The following is a 17,314-nucleotide window of genomic DNA, read 5'->3' as shown; positions in this document are numbered from 1 at the left end:
AATCAAAGCAAAACAAACCCCAAAACACGTAGCTTCTATCATGAGGCCTATTTAAAAAAGAAACAAATAAAATCTCCCCTTTAATGCTTGAATCATACTTTATAGACCTCAGAACTCTTCTGCTTACCTTTACTCATTTTAGTCCCACAAACACCCTGAGTGAGAGGAGAAATACATATTGTCTCAATTTTATAAATGAGGACCATGAGGCAAGATAAATGAAGTGACTCCCTTCTCTCCCCAACCATGACCACAGATCTAGTAAGTGGTAGTTGCCTGATTCCAAGTCCTGTGCTTTTCTACTCTTTTTCAGTTCCAAATGCAATTTCCTGTGGCAGAGAGGCAAGAAACTCTTTTCTACCCACTCCTTGCCCTTGCTGTCTTCATCTCATTCTAAACTGTTTTCTGCCAGCCTCAATGCTGAAGTTGTTTTCCAGTCTTCCCAGTTCTGATTGCAGAGGGACTATCCAGGGAAGGAAGGAGTGAGGGTTGCTGTGCAGCCACTGACCATTTGGCAAAATCATTTCTACCTTAATTTCCCAAATTTTTTGGGGAAAAAGGAAAACTGAGATGTGGGACAGAAAATCCCTTTTGTTTGTCTTGGTGTTTGATAATGTATGCAACCTCTCTGGGTGGTTTAAGCGGTTTAGGTACTTTCTATAAAAGGGATCTTTTAATGACAAAACTAATGTGATTATCTGAGTGAGTGTGAGAGGCGTATTCAAGGCTTAAAGAAAATCTGTTAGAATAGCTGAATGTATCTGCTTAATCCTTTCTCTAATGTGGCTGAACAATGCTCTGGGAAGCCATTGGTCCGTTCTTTCTCCTAGCAAAGGCCTGCCCCCAGAGGTAGGGACTGTTTGCAGCTTTTGATACCCGTATGCTTCACCTTGTCAGCTGCACAAAAGCACAGGAAAAGCTGAAGGAGTCTGAAGCACTGACAGAAAGCAATGTCCCCTCTGAATGCTGAGGGCTAAATGTACAGCACATGGCATGCTATCTCCAGGGCATCCTGAGAAGCGAGGACTGTGGTCACCATTGGGCATGGCATCTCAGAGAAGGGTCCCCCTTCCGGGCACCTGCTTTCATTAGGTGCTGGGTGTCAGATCACTTATCGATGTTTAAAATCTTACACCTGAGTTTTAAGAGTGACCAGCCTGATCAACATGGTGAAACCCTGTTTCTACTAAAAATTACAAAATTAGCTGGGCATGGTGGTGCATGCCTATAATCCCAGCTACTTGGGAGGCTGAGGCAGGAGAATTGCTTGAACCTGGGAGGTGGAGGTTGCGGTGAGCCGAGATTGTGCCATTGCACTCCAGCCTGGGCAACAAGAGTGAAACTCCATCTCAAAAAAAAAAAAAAAAAAAAAAAAAAGAGTGGTTTAGCTATTCCTCTTTGGGGGCAAGAGAAACATAAGAGGGGATAAAAGTGATACAGGTTTGAGTTCTGCAACCTCCTCTGTAACTTTGGCCCAAAACCAAATTCTTCTGGTCCTCTGCTCTCTCATTTGTGAACTAGAGATAATAATACTTGACATATTAATTCATGTGAGAATCAAAATAAAAATGGGAACATGAATACAAAAGTGCCCCAGCCAATCTAGAATATTATCACATAACATGTTGCACACTTTTTATTTTTATTTTAAAGTTCTAAATCTTGTTCTTTGAAGAATACTCTTCTAGATGTGTAATTGACTACTTACATGCTGGGCGTTATGCACAGTTCTGGAGATACAGATAGGAGTAAGTCAGTCTCTGACTTCTAAGAAGGTCACAAGGTTATAGGGAGGCAGAAATGTAAGGTGCAGCTAAAAAAATGTGTATTAGAAATGATTAATTCTAACTTGGGAAAATTAATAATAATAGCTAAGACTCATATTGTGCATATTATTTGCTTGGAGGTGAGCCAAATGCTTTGCTTGAGTTACCTCATTCAATCCCAACAGCCCCAGGAGGTAGGAACTGCTATCATCCCATTCACAGATGAGGAGGCTGAGGCTCAGTCAGATCAAGTAAGTCACGTTCCCATAGTATCACAGCTGGCACTTGGTGGGCCAAATTAGAGTCCTGGGTCTGCTTGACTTCCCAGTCCAAACTCTTCCCCATTGCTTGGTGCTCTATCCCAAGTTAAAAGAGACATCCTAAAAGATGTGGCCACAGGTGGGTTTCAACACAGAATTGGAAGTTTGCTAGGTACACAGAGGAGAAAGGGCATTCTGAGCAGAGGGAATGGCACAAGTAAAAGCATTTTGGCCAGGAAAGCATTTGTGCAGAGAGGAACTGGAAGCAGTTTGTAGTTAGCAGTGGAGTGGGGACAGGTTAGAGGAATAAGCAGGGGCCCGACTATGATCTCCTTTATGGCCCCTTTGTGAAAAAAAAAGTATTTCTATTTTAATTAATTATTTTGTTTATATATCCCGTTTGTCAAAAAGATTTTGCAGCAAAGTGGGAACTGTTGTAATGGTACAGGGTTACAAAATATACTTCAAATTTTAGAATCAGAGAACTTTAAGGATGGAAGGCACTTAAAAGATCAAATTCATTCTATGCAAGAGGAAATCAAAACTGAAGGCATGTAAATGTCTCAGACAAGGTTACAAAGGAGTTTAACCAGCCAAACCAGAATATTTGCGTTTTTTAGATGAATTATGGAGTTAAAGTAAACATTAAATGAGAATTACAGAATTATCTTCAGATGCATTTATAGAAATTGGTGAGTTGAAAAGAGGGAGAGATGCAGTTGGTAATTCCATGAAATGAGAAGGAAGTTCTGCTGAAGCTGTAGGCTTCCCATTGAGAATGCTTGTGACAACTCTGTGGAGAACGCTGCTGGGTGTCTAAGTGGGTGCCTTGGCTGGGTTAAAGCTGGGAATCAGGTCTGCCTGGAAAGTAGAATTTATTGATATGTTTCTATGTCAGTTTATTAATTTTCATTGGCTACTTAAATGGGGGCCTGGTACAGATGTGGCCTGGTTCTTGTTCTCACCAAGCTCATGATCTGAAAGACGTAACAGACAAGAAAACAGGTAATTGCAACAAACTGGGATTAGTCATGTAATATGGAATAGGCTGCTTTGGGAGCCCAGAGGAGTGAGCAACCAAATGGGTTAGGAAAAGCTTCCTGGGGAGAGTAATGTCTAAAGAAAGACTTGAAAGGTGAGTGAAAGTGGGGTAAAAGGGAGAACAAATAGTGCTCTAGGCAAAGGAAACAGTTTGTGCAAATGCTCCAAGAAGACCACAGCATTTGGGAAAATTAACTTGAATGCACTTTCCCATTTGATAGTCTTGGCATGGAGTGTGTAAGTTGGGGGTGACATGAGAGTTTTTTCTCTACCCTTTCCTTCTCCAATATGCAAATATATATATGCAGTTTATTAGAGAATGTCACAACTCTGATAAAAAAGATTGAAATGCATTTGGGAATGCCACAGAGAGCAGGTGATGACATGCTGGGACTCACTAAATGATTGCACAAAACAAAAACTCCAATATTCCTCTTTCCCATGTCACTACAGCCATCCCACTGACCTGAGAACCAGTCTCCCCAAAGTGACTACTTCTCACCCTAAGATGGAAAACAAAAAGGCATGAAATCAATGCTCTGAATGTAAACTAGACAGAGTGCAGCAGGAGGGGAGAGCAATAAAGTGAGCAGGCCTGAGTGATGGTGGTAGCCAGCTGGATTCTCAGGTCACAGAGTAATTTACTCACTGGTCCTAGGCCACTGGCTAATTATCCAGACAGCCCTGATCCTGGTGCGAAGCCTCCTGCTGCTCATGTTATTAATACCAGCAGCAACCAGCGGGCGTTGGTGGGAGCAGAGGAGCAGACCGAGTTGTTAGACTGCTGAGCGAATGCAGAGGCACCTGCCTGGTCCCTCTGAGTTGGACCTCACCAGGAAAACTGACCCAGCGCCAGCATTCAGCTCTCGGCTCAGCCACTGCATGGGCCCCAGGGAGAGGCTCTCCAAGGGTGGCCGAGAGCTTGGGCAGAGGAAGAAGTCACCCAAGTCATGGAGTTTGACCAGCTTGTGTCAAAGAACCTCTGCCTGTTTCCCCCTTGGAGCTGACTGGAAAGTGATTTTGAAGCCTACCCAGAATAACTTAATACCCATGGAGTAATGTCAAACACTCCTCTTTGACATGGCGTGGGAATTAGACTTCACTGCACTCAAATGGGGCCAGGGAAGGTTATGGTGTTTGTTTTAGGGTTTAATAATTTAGGAGATTGACCTTAGGTTACCCCGAAGGGATTTCAGGGGCCAGTTGGGATGGAGGTGGGGTTCTCTTGTCTCATACCCCACTTTAAAATACGAAAACATATGTAAAGTCCCCAGCGCATAGTAGACATTTTCAATCAATGTAAGTGCACTGCCCTCTTTCCCCTATAACATTATCCAGTAAACGACCTCTATCTGACTGATCTTTCATCTTTTCCCTCTAGGACAGTAGTTCTCAACCAGGAGCAATTTTGCTTCATAGGTGACATTGCAATGACTGGAGACTATTTTCATTGTCACAACTGGGGGCAGTGGGACATTGCTGGCATTTGGTGGAAGAGGCCAGGGATGCTGCTAAAAATCCTACAATGCACAGAACAACCCTCCACAACAAAGAATTATCAAGTCCAAATATCAATAGTGCTGAGGTTGAGAAATCCTACTCTAGAAGATTCTGTACATTGTAGCCTGAGTAATCCCTGTAAATACAAATCTTGTCATTTGCTTGCTTAAAAAAACCCCAGTGGTTTAGTTATCATAAATAATGCATTCCAAATTATTTACTCAATACAGAGCACCTGTTCTGTGGCAGGCACTGTGTTATGGTGTGAGATTGTACAAGTCCATCTATATAGACCCCGACCTTGAAGAGATGGTTACAAAACACTGGCTTCCTGTCATCTCCAGGGTAAAGTCCAATCAACCGAGGGTAGAGATGCGGTATAGAAGAATGAAAAATAAGAACTTTGTTTTAGGACATGAGGAGCTAGTTTGGTGGTGGGCCATTCAGGTAGATTGGGCAGAAAGGACAAGAACCAGTACATTAGATGTGGAAGAACTTTCTACACCAAAAAGAGGGGGAATATGTGTGTTTCTAATTTCAGTAAATAGAACTCCCAACTTCACAGTTTCCAAGCCAGGAACCCATGCTTTCTTCTTAACCCTTTTCTCTTTCCTAAGCTTTCTATTCTGAATACCACAAAGGAATTATGCCCCAATGGTGTAAAGCATCCATTGTGTAAAAGTATCCAATGGTGTGAAGTACCCATTGTGTAAAATATACCCAATGGTGTAAAGTTACCATTACTTTACACCATTGTGTGTGTAATGGATTAACATCTCACCATTGCATCTAGAAATGGTATTAGCTATATACCATTGTTATGAGAATTTTTTAAGAAGTCATTCATGATATTTTTAATAGAATTTAATTTTCTCAAGAGACCATTACTGAGAAAGACTGCCAAACATTGTGTCTCTATGGCTTGTGTTTTAATTGAACTCTTAACATTATTATCTTTAAAATATCTCTTTTCTTTTCTTTTTAAATAACAATCCCTCATGATTACCATTTGTTTTGAGACAAGGTCTCACTCTGTAGCCCAGGCTGGAGTGCAGTGGTGCCATTACGGCTCACTGTAAAGCTTCATTAAAAAAGTTTGAAACACCGGCAAACTTCCAAAAAAGTTACATATGCAGATTTTTTAAACTTAAACACTTGAGAGTAAGCTGCTGACTTAATGTCCCGTTGCCTCCAAATACTTTAGTGCCAATTCTGACAATTCTCCATAACAACAATATATCATCAAAATCAGGAAATTAATATTGGCATATTATTACCATCCAATCCTCAGATCCCATTAGTTACCCCAGTTGCTCCAATAATATGCTTTATAGCCAGAAGTTATAATTCAGAATCAAGCCTCGAATTTAGTTGTTATCACTTCTTCAATGTGGACCAGTTTCTCAGACTTTCCTTAATTTTCATGACCTTGAAACTCTTGATAATTACTGGCCAGTTATTTTGTAGAATATCTTTCTGTTTGGGTCTGCATCAAGTTTCCTCATGGTTAGATTCAGGTTATGCATATCTAGCAGGAATGATGCTGTGTTTTCACAGCATCTTATTAAATGATGCATGATTTCAATTTGTCCTGCTACCGATGATGTTTACTTTAATCATTTGATTATCTCTGCCAGGATTGTCCAGTTAAATTTACTCATTTTTAACTTTGTAATAAATAAGTATTTTATGGGTAGGGACTTTGAAAATATGTAAATAATGTGTTTCCCTTTGAACTTCTTATTTATTCATTTATTTATTTTATTCAATGGATTATACTTTGTTACTATTTTTATTTTGCTGCTCAAATTTTCTTTGATTTGGTCAGTAGGAACCCCTTTAAGCTGAATTCTCTGTCCTTTTGACGTGGTCCCATCGTTCTCTGAGTCCTCCTGTGTCTTTTAGCACAAGATATTCTAGGCTTATCTTGTAATTTCTCCACCCCAGCCCTGAAATCAGCCATTTCTCCAAGGAGCCCAGGTTTCTTTCACTAGAGAGTGGTATTTTAGAAACCACACACTGGTACAAATTGTACTCATAGCTAGTGAAGTGTTGCTGATCTCAGACCCTCTCAGGGGATAGAGTTAGGAATGATATATATCTTTCCATAATTATACATATATATTTATTTCTACATCTATCACTATATATTGAAAACCATGATGCTTCCAATTTCAGTCCAGTATCACAGGGTTCCTGCTAGTTTTATTCCTTTTCATAATTATAATTCTCTTTTCTAACAATGAGGAACCAGCTCTCAATATACTTAATATATTTACTTATTTGATCAATCTCCCCACATGTAACCAGTCTTCCATCAATGACACCAACCTTTCTTAGCATGTATTACTTCTCACTCTACTTGGGTGGAAGCCTCCTGTCTTTGGGCTGCTGTAACAAAATGCATAGACTGAGTAGCTAATAAACAACAAAAATTTATTTCACACAGTACTAGTGACTGAAAATTCCAGTGACTGGTCAGGACCCAGCCTTTTCATTAATAAATGGTGCCTTTTGGCTGTGTCCTCAGATGGTATAAGATGGATGGTTGTTTTCTTCTTTCCCTACTATCACACAGACCTTATGGTTGCTTTCCTTCCTTCTTGCCTGTATCATCCTAGGTGTGCTACATATTTAGTTTTCCCTTTAATTTCCCTCAAAGCATCATTAAGAAAAGTTATGTCTGGCATACTTTCATAAAGGTTTGTGTAACAAAAGGGGTTACAGCATGTGCGTGTAACAACTGACAGCTTTCATTGATGTAAATATCAATGGACCATTTCTTGCTCTATGGATTTCTGGCTAGAAGTATTTTCCAGCTCACCGTCATGCTTTCTGGCATCATTTCTCTTCAACTTTCCCCCTAACCTCCTAGCTTCTAGCCTCCTTCTTGTACATTCCTGCTACTTATACACAGTTATTCAATTCTCTCTGTATTTTTACGTTCTCCTTTCTGCCATGACTTGCATTTAAATGTGTAATTGTTGTAGTTTATTCAGCATCTAGATATTTCTTAAAGTACATAGTCTATCATGCTGTCAGTAATTTATGTCTCTGTTTTTGTCTCTTATGTTCTTACAATATTGCTTTATGGAGTTACGCATTACAGTCAGTAAAACGCACAATCTGAAGGGAATAGATCAGTACATTTTTTTACATAGATAAAAACTTACGTGACCATCATCCAGAAAAAGATTAGAACATTTTCATGACTCCAGAAAGTTTCCTTATGTCTCTTTCTGGGTGATGCCACCCCTTTCCAGAGGTAACCACTATATTGATTTCCATTACCATAGATCTGTTTTGCCTGTTATTGAACTTCACATAAATGGAATTATACAGAATGCACTTTTGTTTCTAGTTTATTTTGCTCAACAACAGTTTTGAGATCCATTCTTGTTTTCACTTGTTAGTAGTTCATATTATTGAGTAGGTATAATTCATTGTATAAACACAAAACAATTTCCTCCTCCTCCTCCTCCTTCTCCTCCTTCTCCTCCTTCTCCTTCTCCTCCTCCTCCTCCTCCTTCTCCTCCTCCTCCTCCTCCTTCTTCTGCGTCTTCTGCTTCTGCTTCTGCTTCCTCTTCCTCTTCTTCTTCCTTTTTGGTTTGCCAAACTTTTTTTTAATATTCCGTAGCTGTTTAACACACACTTAAAAGATCTTATTTGGGGGAGGAAAAGGGGGAGGTTCTTGCAGATACCCAAGGAAATGTCAGAAAGGTAAAATGGCCAGCATTATCCATTTGCTTTTTTGGGTTTACTGGGTGAACAGCACTTTCCGTAATAGGCACCTGATTTCAGGTTTTTTATATTGAGAACATTGAGATTTCATTTGGAAATATATATCATATATTATAAGCAGCATACCCCAACCACCCTCTAATAGCTAGCTTGTTTGTATGGGCAGAACGATTCATCTCTCCATATTTTAGATGGCTAGATGTTTTGTGGAGATCTTAAGAATTGCTTGCCTCGTTTACTGGGAAAAATCCGATAAGAAGTGGCCTTTAGGGACACTTTTACTTGGAAAGTTACAACACTAGTACAACAAGTCTTAACACATTTAACATTTGCTTGTTGAAAAGCAATGTCATAAAGTCAAATAAAATTAAACAATGTTTTACTTTTTTCCTCACAAGAACATAAAAATTATGGAAGGAAACTTAACAGGGAATTTAAAAAAGGTAACACAATTTTTCCTTTTAGTAGTCCTTGGGTAGTTATGACAGAATAGTTTCTACTTTTTGTTTGTTTCTTTGAACTGGGATTTTGTTCCAAAGTTTTGTTTGTTTCTAGTATCTGCTTCTGCCTCCCTCTCTATCAGACTGGCTTCCTCCATGGCCACCACCTTGGTGCTCTGTGGCTTGAACTGCTGTAGGAATCACGTGGAGGAGGGTACCCCCTTTCCATAGAAGGAGGAAGCCCTCTTTCTTGTCTGCCAACCCGATCACGACCACTTGAGTAGAGATCACTTCAGCTGCTGAGTAACTGTCTGACTTCCACCATATCCATCAAGTGAGCCGCTGTAATCATCATAGCGACTGCTTCCACCGTAAGCTGGCAGGGGCCCTCGTGTAGGTCCAGCACTACTTGAGTTACCATAACTCTCATATGAATCTCTGTAGGAACTTCCATTTGGATGATCTGAATAGTCACGATCACGACCATATCCCTCTCTCTCGCCATAGCCTCTTGATGGATAGTCATCACGTGAACTGGAATGACCATAGTCACAGTAAGTATAATCTTGTGGTGGTGGTGTATAATCTCTTGTATCACGAGAACTTGGGTAATCTTTGCTGGAACAGCTGTCTTTAGTAGAATACACATCATCTCTTAGGGACAAATAAATATCTCTGTGAGAGGGCAGCGGTTCCCTTCGAGGTGGACCTCCTTAACTATCTCTTCCACGTGATACAGGAGCTCTTCCTCCCATTCCACTGCTGCTGCAAACTGGTCCTGAAAGTGCAGATCTCTTAGGAGGAGGACCCCCACTTCTTAATGGGGGTCCTCTTTTTACTGGGAGTAATCCCCTGGAAGAACTCATGTTAAAATTCATGGACTATCCACCATCATCCATGTGTCCTCCCCGTGAGGGCGGTCTCCTGGTTCCTCCACTTCCTCCTCTTCCACCTCTAAGACCTCTTGGAGGGCCTCTACTTCTTGGAGGTGTAGGGGTCCACGTCTACCACTTTCAAATGATGGTTTGGTGGTTTGTTCCACCTTGATGCCTTTTCCATCTAGTGACTTTCCATACCTGTCTCTGGCTGCATCCTTATCGTCTCCTGGGCTACCAAAGGTGACAAAAGCAAATCCTCTTTATCTGTTCGTTTCATCAAGAGTACTTCCACTATTCGTCCATATTTGCCAAATACTACTTCAAGACTTTTCTCACTTGTTTCCGTATTAAGCCCACAAATGAAGAGCTTTCCTGGGCGATCTACTTCAACCATTTTTTGTTTGTTTGTTTTTGTTTGCTGGTGAGTCAGAGGGGTGACAATGGGTTCAAGCTTCAACAAGCTTGCAGACAGGGGCTTCCGAGCAGCTCAGCACCAGTGGTGGCTGCCCGGTCCGAGGACCGAACCTTGAAGTCGCTAGCACTACTGCACAACAAAAACAATTTCTTCTTTGTCTATTCTTCTGTAGCTGGACATCTGGGTTATTTAAAGTTTCAGCTATTATAAATAAAGCTCTTATGAGTATTACATTACAAAACTTTTTGTGAATATTTGTACATGTTTATTTTAGGCATATACCTAAGAGTGGAATTGCTTGGTAGATATATGTTTATGTTTATGATAATTGTTAGACCAATTTCTAAAATTGGCTTAAAATTGTAGAGTTCCACTCACAATGCATGAAGGTTCAAATTACTCTATCTCCTTGATTACTTTTTGTGGCCAATCTTTTTTTAAAATTTGGCCATTCTGGTGGGTGTGTAATGGCATCTCATTTTGGTTTTATTTTTATTTTTTTTGAAAAGCGTATGTTTTTAGTTTTTATGAAGTTCGATTTGTTATTTTTTGTGTGAGAAAGAAAGTGACTTTTGTGTCTTAACTAAAACACTTTTGCCTACTCCAAGGTCATGAAAATACTCTCTACGTTTTCTTCTAGGATCTTTATAGTTTTAGCTTTCACATTTAGGTCTGTGACACAGATTTAATTACTCATTTATGTGCTGTGAGGTAGGGGTTAAGGTTAATTTTTATAAGTTTCAAACATATGTAAAAATATAATAGTATGACGAGCCCCCAAGAACCCATCACTCTGCTTTGATAATTATCATGGCCAATATTGTTAGATATATTCTCCTCACCCACTTTCCTTAACTCAAACTGAATTATTAGTAAGAAAATTTCTGATATCATACTTTTCATCATTACTATTTCAGTATATATCTCTAAGAGATAAGGAGTGCTTAAAAAACAATGCAACCACAACACTCCTATTATATCTAAGCAAGTAACCATAATTCCTCAATATCATCAAATATAGAATGATTTTCCACATTTTCCCAGTTGTCTCATAAATTTAAAAAATTATTTTATGTTATTTTTTTGAGATGGAGTTTCACTCTTGTTGCCCAGGCTGTAGTGCAATGGTGTGATCTCGGCTCACTGCAACCTCTGCCTCCTGATTCAAGCAATTCTCCTGCCTCAGCCTCCCAAGTAGCTGGGATTACAGGCATGTGCCACCGTACCCAGCTAATTTTATTGTATTTTTTAGTAGAGATGGGGTTTCACTATGTTGGTCAGGCTGGTCTCGAACTCCTGACCTCAGGTGATCCACCCACCTTGGCCTCCCAAAGTGCTGGGATTACAGACATGAGCCACCGCGCCTGGCTAAAAAATTAGTTTATTTTTAAAACTAAACTATGATTCAAGTGATTTCTTTTTATTGATTTGGTTGCAAAGTCTTGCAAGTATAATTTAATAAATATACTTCTACCCTTCACAAATTATTTGTTGAAGAAATGTTGACATTTTTTCCCCTATAGTTTCCCATACTCCAGATTTTGCTGTTTGAATCTCTTTGGTGTGATTTAAAATGTTCCCTCTCTCCTGCAATTGCTGCGAACTGATGAGTAAATCAACACTCCCCAAGGGGCTCAAAGACACATCCAAATGGCTCAGGACCTCTGAATTCACTGGCTAGGAGAAATGGCAACAAGTTTGATCTCCTCTAAATTAATGTTTCCAATTTCTCTTCTTCCTTTCTTACAGAATACAAAGGGAGAAATCCTCTCATTCTGAGTAGCTCCATTCTTCCCCTGTTGGCCTCCTGGGTCAAGTGGGTCAAATATTCCTTTCTGTTCAGAGGTCCCTTGGTGCAGTGGAGCCCTTTCTGCTCCATGCTGGGGCATAATTTGGTATACTCACTTACCTGGATTAGGAACCTGAGCTACCTCTTCCTTCAGGTACAGAGATCTTTGTGCAGTGACACCCCCTCTACTCCATGCCTGGATTTATCTCCAGGCAATCAGCACACCCGCTGTTTAGGTGTTTAGGCCACCCCTCCTTTCCTGGGTGGAACACTTGGGGAATCAGAAGTTTCTCCACTCCATACTCAGGCACAACTCTAGGTGCTTGGTGGCTGCCTTCTGAACTTTACTTTGGAGCCAGTTCTTACACCTGCCACTGGGGGATGAATAGGTGGGCCTGCCCAATTTGGCGGGCCAAGCTTGGTCTCTCCTGGAACTGGGCAGGGGGCATAGACCACTGTGCATTCCACAGGATGGTCTATTCCACAGGATGGTCAGGCAACAGGGAGCATCTTATGGCAAACAAAGATCAAGCATATACCCATTTACCTCAGCTGCACCTGGCTGTTACCCATAAGCATCACCCACAGACTGAGGATGAACTGCACAAGCCAAAATATAATTTGCTGACATAACCACACAGCAGCGGGGAACTAGATTAGCTTCCTGAGGCCTCTGCTACACGAGCCATGCAGGAGGCAGAGAGCCTGCTCATCTGCCCAGTACATTGCTAGTACAGCCAGCATTTAAGAAAGCTACTGTACAAAAGCTATCTATAACTAAGGAAACTACACAAAGTCTTTGCCACTGGAAGCACCCAGAACCGAAGCCAAAGGACTCAATACCATAAAAATTGTAGTCAAATCCTTGAGAGAGAGAAAAATATCTCATCCCAATGAAAGTAAATTCAAAAATAAGCAGAAGAGATAGCTTACCCAGATGAGAAGGAACCAGAAGAACAGTTCTGAAAGTATTTAAAGATAGTGTTATAACCCCCCGCAAAGGACCACACTAACTCTTTAGCAATGGATCTTAATCAAAATAAAATTTTTGAGATGCCAGATAAAGAATTCAAAATATTGATTTTGTAAACATCCAGTGAAGAGAAAGTTGAAAACACACACACACAGAGACACACACAAACACACACACACGCACACACAAAATCAGAAAAACAATTCAGAATATGAAAGAAGAGACAGATATTATTAAGAAAACCAAACAGAAGTTCTGGATTACAGGGGCTAACCTAGGAGTTTTATATTTTCCTGTGTGAAATACTGTTGAAAGCTGCAACAATAGGCTTGGCCAAGCAGAAGAAAGGATTTCAGAGCTGGAAGACAGGTCTTTCAAATCAACCCAGTCAGACAAATATAAAGAAAAACAAATTTTAAAATATGAACAGAGCCTTCAAGAAATATGAGACTATGCATATGGCTCAAACCTGCAAGTTATAGATATTTCAGAAGGAGAAGGGGAAAAATTACAAGTATGGAAAGGCCTATTGGAGGGAATAATTCAGGAACACTTCTCTGGTCTTGCTAGAGATATATAGAGCCAAATACAAGAAGCTCAAATCTCTTGAAGATACATTGCAAGAAGAACCTCACAAAAGCACATACTCATCAGACTATTAAAGTTAACATGAAGGAAAAAACCCTAAAAGAGGAAAGACAGAAGCATCTAATCACCTATAAGGGAAATCCCATCAGACTAACAGTGGACTTCTCAGCTATAAGAGACTGGAATCCTATTTTCAGTCTTTGTAAAGAAAAGAAATGCCAGCCAAGAAATTTTTTATCTTGCTAAACTAAGATTCATAAATGAAGGAAAAATAAAAAGTCTTTCCCAGACAAACACTAAGGGAATTTCTCACCACCAGACCAACCCTTCAAGAAATGCTCAAGGGAGTTCTAAACATAGAAATGAAAAGGTGATACTTGTCATCATAAAAGCACAGGAAAATATAAAACTCCTAGGTCTTATAAAGCAGTTACACAATGAAGACTGCAAACCAACAGAGTAACAATGAACACTATAACAGGAACAAAACCTTACATATCAATACTAACCCAAATGTAAATGGACAAAATTCTCCACTTAAAAGATATATGCTAGGGAAATGGATTTAAAAAAGCAAAATCCAACCATATTCTGCATACAAGAAACCAACCTAACTGGTAAAGACATTTACAGACTCAAACTAAAGGGGTAGAAAAAGATATTCCATGCAAACAGAAACAAAAAATGAGCAGAAGTAGCTATAATTATATAAGATTAAACGGACTTTAAATCAACAACCATAAAACAGACTTTAAATCAACAACCATAAAAAAGACAAAGGAGGTCATTATATAAAGACAAAAAGATCAATCCAACAAGAATATATAACAATTCTAAGTATATGTGCACCCAACACCAGAGTACCCAGATACCACTAGATCTAAGAAACAAATACTGCTAGGTATAAGAAAAGATATAGACACCAGTACAATAATACTGGAGGATTCAGTATCCCTCTGACAGAACTAGACAGATCATTGAGACAGAAAATCAATACAGAAACTCTGGACTTAAACTGGATTCTAGACTGTACGGTTTTAACAGACATTTGTAGAACATTCTACCCTACAAACACAGAATATACATTCTTCTCATCTGCACATGGAACATTCTCAAAGACTGAACATATGCTAGGCCACAAGGCTAGTTTCAACAAATTTTAAGAAATTGGAATTATATCAAGTAGTTTCTCAGGTCACAGTAGAATAAAACTAGAAATCAACACAAAGAGGAACAGTGAAAACTATAAAAATACATGGAAATTAAATAATCAGCTCCTGATTGATTGTTGGGTCAATGATGAAATTAAGGCAGAAATAAAAATATTTTTTGAAACAAATTAAAATAGAGACACAACCTATCAAAACCTCGGGGATACAGCAAAAGTAGTGCTAAGAGCAAAGTTTATAGCATTAAATGCCTACCTCAAAAAGGTAGAAAGATCTTAAATTAACAACTTAATATTGCACCTCAAGGAAATAGAAAAACAAGAACAAACCGCACACACATTTAGTAGAAGAAAAGAAATAACAAAGATAAGAGCAGAACTAAATGTAACTGAGACCAAAAAATGATACAAAGGATCAATAAAATGAAAACTTGGTTTTTTGAAAGGCTGAGTGTGGGGGCTAACACCTGTAATCCCAGCACTTTGGGATGATGAGGCAGGAGATCCACTTGAGCCCAGGAGCTTGATATCAGTCTGGGCAACATACTGAGACCCTGTCTCTACAAAAAATTTTTAAAAAATAAAAAGTTGGATATGGTGGCACACCCCTGGACTCTCGCTTCTTGGGGGGCTGAGGTGGGAAGATCACTTGTGTCTGGGAGGTTAAGGCTGCAGTGAGCCATGATTGTGTCACTGAACTCCAGCCTGGGTGACAGAGAAAGACCCTGTCTTTAAAAAGCAAGCAAACAAACACACAAACAAAAAAACAGAACAAGAGTTAAACAAAAGTGATAGACCACTACTAGGTTAACTTATTAAAAAAGGGAAGATTCAAATAAGCACAATCAGAAATGACAAAGATGTCATTATAATTGGTACAATAGAAATAGAAAAGATCATGAGAGACTACTCTGAGCATCTCTATGTGTGCAAACTAGAAAATCTAGAGGAAATGGATACCTTCCTGGAAACAGAAACCTCCCAAGATTGAACCAGGAAGAAATAGAAAACCTGAACCCACCAATAATAAGTAGCGTAAATGAATCGGTAATAAAAAATCTTCCAAAAACAACAAAAAAGGCCCAAGACCAGACAGGTTCACAGTTGAATCCTTTTTTTTTTTTTTCCTATTTGGCCCAAACAAATGACTACACAGGCCAGTTATACCAGATGTACAAGGAAGAACTGATACTAATCCTACTAAAACTGTTCCAAAAAGATCAAGGAGGAGGGAATCCTCCCTAACTTATTATATGAAGCTAGCATCATCCTGATACCAAAGCCAGGCAAGGACATATCAAAAAAGAAAACTAGAGACCAATATCCCTGATGAACATAGATGTCAAAATCCTCAGCAAAACACTAGCACATTTTATCCAACAGCAGATCAAAAAGATAATACACTATGGTCAAGTGGGTTTTATTCCAGGGATGCAAGGTTGGTTCAACATACATAAATCAATAAATGTGATTCACCACATAAACAGAATTAAAAACAAAAACCATATGATCACACTGATAGATGCAGAAAAAGCATTAAAAAAACCAGCATCCTTTCATGATAAAAACGATTACCAAACTAAGCATAGAAGAAATATACGTCAAAATAATGAAGGCCATATATGACAAACCCACAAGCAACATCCTACTGAACAGAGAAAACTTGAAAGCATTCCCCCTAAGAACTGGAAGAAGACAAAGATGCCTACTTTCACCACTTGTATTCAACATAGTACTAGAAATCCTAGCTAGAGCCATCAGGCAAGAGAAAGAAATGAAAAGCATCCAAATTGGAAAAGAGGGTGTCAAATTATCACTGTTACATGATGATATACTCTTACACCTATAAAATCTTAAAGACTCCTCCAAAAGATTCCTAGATTTTATAAGTAACTTCGCTGAAGTTTGAGGATACAAAAATCAAACTACAGAAATTAGTAGCATTTCTATACATCAATGATGATAAAGCTGAGAACCAAATCAAGAATGTAATCCCATTTACAATAGCTATGAAAAATATGTAGGAATACATTTAACCAAGGAGTTGAAAGATCTGTACAAGGAGAACTACAAAACACTGATGAAAGAAGTCATATGTGACAAAAACAAATGGAAAAACATCCCAAGCTTATGGATGATCTCCTCCAAACTATTTTTCCCGATTTCTCTTCTTCCTTTTTGACAGAATACAAAGGAGAGAAACCTTCCTATTTTGAGTATCTCCATTCTTCCCCTTTCAGCCTTTAAAAATTTTGACCTATTTAACAATATTAATTGGAAGAATCAAATCTTGATTGGAAAATTAAAAATCTTCCAATAACAACAAAAAAAGCCCAAGACCAGACAGGTTCACAGTTGAATCCTTTTTTTCCCCTATACTTTGTGCACACCTCTTGTAGGCTTTGTAACATCACAATGCGATTATGTGTTTTTTATGTTTGTTGTTTTCACTGGGCAGGGATACTGACCCCCCCTCTGCCTTTCTAAACTATTATTTATTGATTATCTTCTATGTCCCAGGTACTGCATAAGAATTTAACCTAAGGAATCTCATTTCATCGCTTCTTCAGCAACATCTGGAAATAGGTATTATGATCTCCACTTTAGAGGTGAGGATTCAGACAGCACAGATTTGAAGTGACTTGCTGAGTTGTGAGTCGAACGTTTACCTCTTTATATTCTGCATCAGCCAGCCTCGGGATCAGGCATGTGGCAGATGTTCAATGCTGAGTTACAACTAATATTATGAAGCTAA

At 39.2% G+C, this 17,314-nt stretch overlaps 1 long non-coding RNA gene and 1 pseudogene across 1 annotated transcript in view; both read right to left on the bottom strand.

Moving 5' to 3' along the window:
* The window catches only part of LOC130540605 (uncharacterized), a 40,485-nt gene that overhangs the window by 7,537 nt on the left and 15,634 nt on the right, over positions 1-17,314 (bottom strand). The gene's annotated exons all lie outside the window — the stretch shown is intronic.
* On the bottom strand, positions 8,860-10,103 carry LOC100993963 (RNA-binding motif protein, X chromosome-like; annotated as a pseudogene).

The sequence above is a fragment of the Pan paniscus genome, chromosome 9 (assembly GCF_029289425.2).
Source record: "Pan paniscus chromosome 9, NHGRI_mPanPan1-v2.0_pri, whole genome shotgun sequence".
Taxonomy (NCBI): domain Eukaryota; kingdom Metazoa; phylum Chordata; class Mammalia; order Primates; family Hominidae; genus Pan; species Pan paniscus.
This window is presented reverse-complemented; position numbering and strand designations above follow the sequence as displayed.